Source organism: Bubalus bubalis, chromosome 12, assembly GCF_019923935.1.
Source record: "Bubalus bubalis isolate 160015118507 breed Murrah chromosome 12, NDDB_SH_1, whole genome shotgun sequence".
NCBI lineage: Eukaryota > Metazoa > Chordata > Mammalia > Artiodactyla > Bovidae > Bubalus > Bubalus bubalis.
Window position 1 is genome coordinate 29,615,123 of NC_059168.1, and position 10,157 is coordinate 29,625,279.

Below are 10,157 nucleotides of genomic sequence, written 5' to 3' on the forward strand. Positions count from 1 at the left end.
GGAAATCGAGGCTCAGAAAAATGAAGAGAATTGCTTCTATCAATCAGTGAACAGTGAGGTTGGAATCTGAATGCAAGGGTCTGACTCCATGCTAAGTTACCAGATTTAGCAATGCTATCGTATAGAACATATTTATACTCAAAAATTATTTGTTGTTTGAAATTCAAATTCAATTACACATCCTATATTTTATCTGAGTACTCTACTTCAGTACGCCTTCTCTGACCCCACGGGACCATTACAATGGGTGTGTGGTGCTGGCTGATGAACAGAGGATGGGGGACCTGGGAGCCCTGGATCTTTGAGGAGAGAGGAGGTGGGGGTGTAAAGCCCCGCCAACCGTTTCTGCTTTGAGAGCCTGGTGAGGAGTGACCCCTTGTGGCCATGCAGCATCCTGCAGCTGCAGGCAGTCCAGCTCCTGCACTGAGCACAGAGCTTCAAGAAGGACATCTGTTCTTGGTTCTGACCTCCCTGGAGAGCTGACATCCTCCCAGGGACTGTGGGGAAGGAAGCCCGGACCAGAGCCACCCAAGAGTTTTTCAAGCCATTCAGCAGGACCGGAGGTTCATTCTCACGCTGGGTCAGCTACTCTGTTGCCCCCAGGTGGCTGATCTGCAAAAAGCAGATCCTTCTGGTCAGTTTAGTTCAATCGCTCAGTCTGACTCTTTGCAACCCCATGGACTGCAGCATGCCAAGCTTCCCTGTCCATCACCAACTCCCAGAGCTTGCTCAAACTCACGTCCATCAAATCGGTGATGCCATCTAACCATCTCATCCTCTGTCGTCCCCTTCTCCTCCTGCCTTCAATATTTCCCAGCATCAGAGTCTTTTCCAGTAAGTCATTTCTTCACATCAGGTGGCCAAAGTATTGGAGTTTCAGCTTCAGTATCAGTCCTTCCAATGAATATTTAGGACTGATTTCCTCTAGGATTGACTGGTTAGATCTCCTTGCAGTCCAAGGGACTCTCAGGTGTCTTCCTCAACACCACAGTTCAGAAGTGTCAATTCTTTGGTGGTCAGCTTTCTTTATAGTCCAGCTCTCACATCCATACATGACTACTGGAAAAACCATAGCTTTGACTAGACGGACTTTGTCGGCAAAGTAATGGCAAAGAATCTATAGTATGAAACAGCAGATCCTTAAGTCTCTAAAACTTCAAGGACCAAACGTCTGCTCCCCCATGTGCAGTAAAGTCAATCTACGGTGCAGGGTTGTGGTGAAGGAAAGCGCAGTGCTTACTGCAAAGCTGTACAACTAGTCCAGGACAGCTAGCAGTCAGAAAAGCCTGAACTCCAGGACCTCCCTGGTGGGCCAGTGCTTAAGAATCTGTCTGCCAATGCAGAGGACATGGGTTCAATAATTTATTAATTATTTTTAACCTAAAAAAGAAAGCCTGAACTCTCTGAAGGGTTTCGGGAAAGCATTTTCAAAGGGCCAGGTGAGGGAGGGGGGCTTGCAGGGCATGTGATCAGCTCTGGCACAATTCTCTGATTGGTTGATGATGAGGTGACTGGGTGGTATTGCAAGCTGAACATTAGTAATCCTTAGGCTCTAGTAGGCCTGGAGGCTATGTGCTGGGGACCAGCCTCAGCAGGGTCCAGGGATACCCTCAAGACGAACGGCATCGGCGAATGAATGACACGGGGAGGCCAAGCTTCAGTGGGGGAGGCCAAGCTTCAGTGTGCAAGGCCCGTAACTTTATTTTCAAAAGAAGCTTTTATACCCTGACTTGTACATAGAGGGAAATGAAAGATGCAAGGTCATGCAGAGTCAGCCCAAACACTCCAGCAGTTTTGCCCTTATTGAAACCAGGATTTTTTCTGTATGCCTTTCCATAAACAAGGGTCTTATGCTATATACATTATCTTCTGGCCTGGAGGCCTGTTGACATTTTATGACCCTTTTTTGATAAAGGTTGATCAACCAGAAAACTTGTTTTCCCTTGAAGTGTTTTTTCTTTATATTTCTAATCTGTGTCAGCCTCAGAAAGTACTAAACAGAGTTACATTCTCACGGAGCAAAGGTGCAGTGGGTCACAACAAAGAAAGAACTTATTAGCTCAAAGGTCTGATGTGGTTAATACCAAGGCTACTACTTGTTTTTCTTACATTCCAACTACATTAACTAATGCACTCCCAGGTGCACAATGGATAAGGGTTATGGGAACTTGGCAGCAAGCATTGGCCCCAATAATGAAGCCCTTTACCAGTACTATTCTAATAATTTTTCACCCCTTAAAGGGCTCTATGCCCTTTAGGACTTTTAGAATGTTTAGGCTTCCTGTGCCTTTCATGGTTGCGGAGTTGTGAACAATCATGTGCGTTAGTTGTAAGAGTAAGGAAAAACCTGTCAAGCAAGCTAGAATGCCAACAGAGGGGTTAGAATAGAAATATTCCTTTCATGCCCAGGAGACTTATCAACTTAGAGCCCTAAGTTGATTTTCTCCAGAGAAAGGTGGTTGGGGATAACCCCCTGCTAATATCAGAAGAGTGGTTGAAAGGCATAATATAGTAAACAGTAGACAGACAGATTTTGGTTTTGGGGTAGATGCTCGAGCAGGTCCAGGGAATCCCTCAAGTCCTGATATGCCTTTGCCTGTCAGGTCTTCTCTGCATGACCTTTGTCATGGGTGGGATCTCCCGTGGTGGCTCCCGGCAGCTATGTGTTCAAGATCACCAAATAGTTACTTTCTTCCATTTGATGAGGGTTTTCACATTATAAAACAATGTGCATCAGATACAATTAACTAGGGACTTCTGAGAGGAGCTACAGAAGAGGGTATGGCAGGGGCAGGTGGGGGGGGGGGAGGAGGGGAGGCGGGGAGGAGGTGGGATGTGTCCCAAGAAGGCACCTAGGGTCCTGCTCTGTTACAAGTGTAAGTAAAAGTGTTAGTCACTCAGACACATCTGACTCTGTGACCCCATGGACTATAGCCCTCCAGGTTCCTCTGTCCAGGGAATTCTCCAGACAACAAAATTGCAGTGGGTTACCATTTTCTGCATTGCAGGTAGATTCTTTTCCATCTGAGCCACTGGGGAGGACTGCTGAAACCCAGGCCTCCCTACCCACTGCCGCGTCCAAGGCCCCTGTGCCACTCCAGCGTGTGAAGAGTCACATCTATCTGAGGGCAGCACTGAAGGGAGGGCATCATTGAAACTAATCTCCAGAGTCCATGTCTACCCTGGAGGCCATGTCTAGCCTGGAGGCCGCATCTACCCTGGGGTCCCATGAATCACCTTTGTGTAAATCTGCTCTTTAGTAGAAGCCTTTAGTGCTTTTTTAAGTTGGACTTAAATTGAAGAAAGTAGGGAAAACCACTAGACCATTCAGGTAAAAGTTCAATTCAGTTCAGTTGCTCAGTCGTTCGTGTCCGACTCTGTGACCTCATGGACTGCAGCACGCTAGGCCTTCCTGTCCATCATCAACTCCCGGAGATTACACAAACTCATGTCCATTGAGTTGGTGATGCCACCCAAACATCTCATCCTCTGTTGTCCCCTTCTCCTCCTGCCTTCAATCATTCCCAGCATCAGGGTCTTTTCCAGTGAGTCAGTTCTTCACATCAGATGGCTAAAGTATTGGAGTTTCAGCTTCAACATCAGTCCTTCCAATGAATATTCAGGACTGATTTCCTTTAGGATGGACTGGTCATTCAGGTAAGGCCTTAATCAAATCCTTATGATTATACAGTGGAAGTGACAAATAGATTCAAGGGATTAGATCTGTTAGACAGAGTGCTGGAAGAACTATGGATGGAGGTTCATTGTACAGGAGACAAGGATCAAGACCATGCCCAATAAAAAGAAATTCAAAAAGGCAAAATGGTTGTTTGAGGAGGCCTTACAAATAGCTGTGAAAAGAAGAGAAGCTAAAGGCAAAGGAGAAAAGGAAAAATATACCCATTTGAATGCAGAGGTCCAAAGAACAGCAAGGAGAGATAAGAAAGCCTTCCTCAGTGATCAATGCAAAGAAATAGAGGAAAAAAACAGAATGGGAAATACTAGAGATCTTTTCAAGAAAATTAGAGATACCAAGGGAACATTTCATGCAAAGATGGGCTCGATAAAGGACAGAAATGGTATGGACCTAACAGAAGCAGAAGATATTAAGAAAAGGTGGCAAGAATACACAGAAGAACTGTACAAAAAAGATCGTCATGACCCAGATAATCATGATGGTATGATCACTCACCTAGAGCCAGACATCCTGGAAGGTGAAGTCAAGTGGGCCTTAGGAAGCATCACTATGAACAAAGCTAGTGGAGGTGATGGAATTCCAGTTGAGCTATTTCAAATCCTGAAAGATGATGCTGTGAAAGTGCTGCACTCAATATGCCAGCAAATCTGGAAAACTCAGCCGTGGCCACAGGACTGGAAAAGGTCAGTTTTCATTCCAATCTCAAAGAAAGGTAATGCCAAAAAATGTTCAAACTACCACACAATTGTACTCATCTCACATGCTAGCAAAATAATGCTCAAAATTCTCCAAGTCAGGCTTCAACAGTTCATGAACTGTGAAGTTTCAGATGTTCAAGCTGGTTTTAGAAAAGGCAGAGGAACCAGAGATCATATTGCCAACATCTGTTGGATCATCGAAAAAGCAAGAGAGTTCCAGAAAAACCTTTACTTCTGCTTTATTGAGTATGTCAAAGCCTTTGACTATGTGGATCACAACATACTGTGGAAAATTCTGAAAGAGATGGGAATACCAGACCACCTGACCTGCCTCTTTAGAAATCTGTATGCAGGTCAGGAAGCAACAGTTAGAACTGGACATGGACCAACAGACTGGTTCCAAATAGGAAAAGGAGTACGTCAAGGCTGTATATTGTCACCCTGATTATTTAACTTTATGCAGAGTACATCATGAGAAATGATGGACTAAATGAAGCACAAGCTGGAATCAAGATTGCCGGGAGAAATATCAATAACCTCAGATAGGCAGATTACACCACCCTTATAGCAGAAAGTGAAGAAAAACTAAAGAGCCTTTTGATGAAGGTGAAAGAGGTGAGTGAAAAAGATAGCTTAAAACTCAACATTCAGAAAACTAAGATCATGCCATCCAGTCCCATCACTTCATGGGAAATAGATGGGGAAACAATGGAAACAGTGACAGACTTTATTTTGGGGGGCTCCAAAATCACTGCAGATGGTGACTGCAGCCATGAAATTAAAAGATAACTTTTCTTTGAAGAAAAGTTATGACCAACCAATACAGCATATTAAAACGCAGAGACATTACTTTGCCAACAAAGGTCCATCTAGTCAAAGCTATGGTTTGTCCAGTAGTCATGTATGGATGTGAGAGTTGGACTATGAAGAAAGCTGAGCTCAAAGAATTGATGCTTTTGAACTGTGGTGTTGGAAAAGACTCCTTGAGAGTCCCTTGGACTGCAAGGAGATCCAACCAGTCCATCCTAAAGGAAATCAGTCCTGAATATTCATTGGAAGGACTGATGTTGAAGCTGAAACTCCAATACTTTGGCCACCTGATGTGAAGAACTGACTTGTTGGAAAAGACCCTGATGCTGGGAAAGATTGAAGGCAGGAGGAGAAGGGGGTGACAGAGGGTGAGATGGTCAGATGGCATCACCGACTCAATGGACATGATTTTGAGTAAGCTCCAGGAGTTGGTGATGGACAGGGAAGCCTAGCGTGCTGCAGTCCATGGGGTCGCAAAGAGTCGGACACGACTGAGCAACTGACCTTGAACTTGGTGCTTTGCAGGCTCCACATGGCCCCCTGGGGACTCATTCCTTACCCAGACGTTCCCTGTGCCCTAACTTGTACCATGATATATCAAGTGCTGAAGGTCAAAAACACGATCCATGTGGGCCCTGCTTTCTCAGGCCATTGAGGCAACAGGCCTGAACACAGCCACACAGCTCAGACAGTGCCCCCCACCCCAGCCCCTAAGGAAAACCGTCTGTGGCCATTTCCTCTGAAAACCCTTGAGGAAGTGATGGGGTGTCTCTCCAGGGCCCCTCCTTTATCTGGACCCAGATGACCTTTCTCTGTGTGTTTGACCCCTAATATTATGGAATGAATCTTATGATTCAAGTCCCACTGCTCACCTCTGATAAAATCAATTACATAGTCACAAACTGAAACAGGAGGGAAGGGGGCAGGGCACAACTTTGAAAGAAGAACATAGCCCGAGGGCAAAACATAAATTGATTAGAACCAAATGGGTCCAAGATGGCAGACAAGTCAACTTAACTAGACTTCTATGCTCAGGATAAGCTATTGTAACACATCAGCAAGCTAAATGACACACCCAGAGGTGCCATGACTGTTTCAAGATCACCCATCAAAGACCAAACACTGGGCAATGGCCCAAGCCCTGGAATTCCCTGCCCCTTCCCCAAAAGAGTTGGAATAATCCTCCTACTCATTAGCCTATGACATTACCCAGCCCATAAAGCTAACTACACCGCATTTCAAGGCTGCTGCACTTGCCCTCTGTGATGGCCCGCACTCTATCTGTGGAGTATGCGCCTCTCTGAATAAATCCACTTCTTACCTATCACTTTGTCTCTCACTGAATTCTTTCTGTGATGAGGCATCAAGAACCTGAGCTTCACTAGGTCCTGCCACCAGGTCAGTTAGCTCAGCTGGAAGACCGTGCATTTTAGCTGGGTTCCAGTCCTATCCACATAGGTTAGAGGCCCAAGCAGGGTTTGGGCTGGGTTCAAGTCCCAGTCTGAAGTAGACGGTTTCAAAAAGGCAAAAGAAAAAAGTTCCTTTGATCAGAATGCTGGAATCTGGGAAGACAGTGAACTCGATGTCCCCAAAAAACCACCTCTAAATATTCTGCTCGGCCATGTAAATTCTAAAGGGAAACAGAGAAGCCATCGCATTTAATCACTGAGATGGGGGTCAGAGTCATTGCCATCCCCTACTGTGGCTTGTTGACCCTTCTCAATGTTATCTGGTTCACACAGTTTGTTGGGGAGATCACTAAAGCAGAAGCTAGGGAAGAGATCTGGTCATCTGTCAATTATCCTTCATTTCTACTTCTGTGATTTACAGAAAGAATCGACAAGTTAGGCAAGGAATTGTGTGATTAAGAGATTTGAAAGATGTGCTTGGGTCAGGGTGAGTAGAGCTGGGGACACCTGGTTTAAAAGTTAGTTACAATGTATTATTAGGTTTGCTAAAGTGACAGGAGGAAAAGGGGCTTCCTGCTGAGGCCGTTTTCAGTTTCCTGTAAAGAGGTCCTTGCCCTGAGGCCTCACCCAGCCTTGAAGAGGACTCAAGGACCCAGGTGAGGTCACAGCCCTAGCAGACACCGTGATTCCAGATGATGAAATCCTGCCCAAAGGACACAGGTACTCTGTGCCCAGACTCCTCTCAATACATTGGCATTGAGACAATACACCGGTATTGTTTTAAACTGCTCAGTGTATGGTAATCTCTTATGCAGCAACAGAAAACTAATATAAGCCTCACTCTAGCCCTAGGTACCTCCATTCTGGAACATTCCCACCAAACCCTGGCTTCCTACATAACCAGAAAGAGCAGTAGAGCTAACTGAACCCACAGAAAGCTCCCTATAGGGGATGTGCTGTAGGGAGGCCCCTTTGAAACTGTACTTCTCTTTGGATGGGACTTGAACCCATGGGACAGGATTCAAGCCCATTGTCTTTTTAATTAGGTGGCGTTAGTGGTAAAGAACCCACCTGACAATGGAGGAGACGTAAGAGACGTGGGTTCGATCCCTGAGTGGGGAAGATCCCCTGGAGGAGGGCATGGCAACCCACTTTAGTATTCTTGCCTAGAGAATCCCATGGACAGAGGAGCCTGGCGGCTACAGTCCATGGGGTCACAAAGAGTCAGACACCACTTAAGTGACTTAGCAAGCATGCACCTGAGTTCTGAAATGATAGAACTCATCTCAGGACTTAACGATGTTCAGGTTCTTTGTCTCAGTGCAGAAATAATTCAACAACAGTGAGAGGCAAAGTGACAGGCAAGAAGAGATTTATTTGTATAGGATGCTTGTGGGAGACACAAATAGGCAGGCAAGGAAGTGCAGTCCCCAAAGCTGGGTGGGCCTTATTTTTATAATCAAAGGAAAAGTGGGAAGGGGAAGAAAACCACCTTCTTCCTCATTCTCGAATAGATATCAAACTTCCATCATTGGTTCCTCCTCCACATTGAGCAGAAGAGTTTTCCTGTCCCTGTATGATCAAACTGGACTTTCATAGTCCAGTCTGTCATGTTCAAAATGGGCAAATGGGCATAATGTGGTAACATACACTAAAATATGGTAAATCATCTCAGGTTTCAGCATGATGTCACGTTTTCCTCTATTTTTGTTTTTAGTGTGCACAGAACAGCATGTTCTAGGAATGATTTTGGCCTCACTGGGCAGGATAGAGGTCTCATGCCGTTATTCTATTGTTTGGGGGCAGGTCTCATGCCTCTGCTGCATGGTTTTGTTGGAAAACAAGCCTACTTTCTTGAGTCATCATTATCTTGCAGGTGTCACCCATACCTTTTTTTTCTACTTATGATCCCCTAATGGGATTAACCACTTAATCGTCTACTTTGTCCCTTCTGTCTATCCCTATCATTTTAAGCCCAAAGAAATCTGCTGTATTTCCTGCCCTGTTCTAGTGTCTAAAATTCACTAATACTCACCTAGCCAACGAATATTTGAATGCTAGATCAGTTATGCTGTCACAATGATGCTGTATTATTCAAAAACATAGTAATTATTCAAAAACAAAGTAATTATTGTTGCTCATGAGTCTATAGGTTGGTTTTTTGGCCTCAGGTGGCTTGCTGCTGCTGCTAAGTCGCTTCAGTCGTGTCCGACTCTGTGCGACCCCATGGACTGCAGCCCACCAGGCTCCCCCGTCCCTGGGATTCTCCAGGCAAGAACACTGGAGTGGGTTGCCATTTCCTTCTCCAATGCATGAAAGTGAAAAGTGAAAGTGAAGTCGCTCAGTCGTGTCTGACTCTTAGCGACCCCATGGACTGTAGCCTACCAGGCTCCTCCGTCCATGGGATTTTCCAGGCAAAAGTACTGGAGTGGGGTGCCATTGCCTTCTCCGTCAGATGGCTTAAGAGTCTGCAATCAGCTGTGGGTCAGGTGGCTTTGGTGATCTTGACTGGCTCCATGGCACATGTGAGGTTCAGCTAGCTATGAATGGCCTCAGCTAGGCTGGACTCAGATCTCTTCTACTTCTCACATCTCTTCAGCAGTATATCAAGGAATATTCTCATGGCAATGGCAGGACCCAAAGAATCTACCTGCAATGCAAGAGACCTGGGTTTTATCCCTGGGTTGGGAAGATCCCCTAGAGAAGGGAATGGCTACCCACTCCAGTATTCTTGCCTGGAGAAGTCCATGGACAGAGGAGCCTGGTGGGTTACAGTCCCTGGGGTTGCAAAGAGTCAGACATGACAGAGTGACTAACACTTTCACTTGAATAAAATGGCAACTGACTCCAGTATTCTTTCCTGTGTAATCCTATGGACACAGGAGGCTGGTGGGCTATACTGCATGGGGTCATAAGTGTCAGACACGACTTATCAACTAAAAAACCACCAAACCAATTGTGCAGAAAGGCAAGTGGAACTGTGCATATGCTTTTCAAGCCTCTACTTACAGTCATGTTTGCTAACATCTCATTGGCCAAAGCCACACAGTGAGCCCAGAGCCAAAGTGGGAGGAGCCTACAAAACTGCAGGAAGAAAGAGGGGCATTAATGCCACAAAGGCCAAAGATACACAGGCATTGTTCTGGGTGTTCGCTGTACAGTGGTGAATAAGCTTTTAGAACTTGGAGTACGGTGGGGAAGAAAAGCAGTATATAAACAAATAAATAGAGCTAGAAAGTGTGATTGGTGCTTTGGGTTAGAATAGTCAGTAGGACATGTTTTAAATTGCCAAAGACCTGGAGGATGAGGAACCAGTGGTAGAAAGGCCAGCCAATGTAGAGGCTCCAAATGGCTGAAGTACAGGAACGTGTTGGCATAAAATAAAACTGGGGAAACGGCAGGACCAGTGATATGGTTTTGGATTGTAATCCAAAGGTGATGGGAATTCACTGCCAGGTTCTACTGAGAGGAGGTGACATGATATGATTCGTGCTTTTTAAAGGTCACTCTGGCTATTACATGGAGAATGAAAGTTAGGGAGAT

The 10,157-nt window shown here is 45.4% G+C and overlaps 1 pseudogene; it reads right to left on the bottom strand.

The window, feature by feature from the left end:
- Positions 1-1,626, bottom strand: part of LOC123328745 — a 33,594-nt pseudogene extending 31,968 nt beyond the window's left edge.
- Between the last annotated feature and the right edge of the window lie 8,531 nt (positions 1,627-10,157).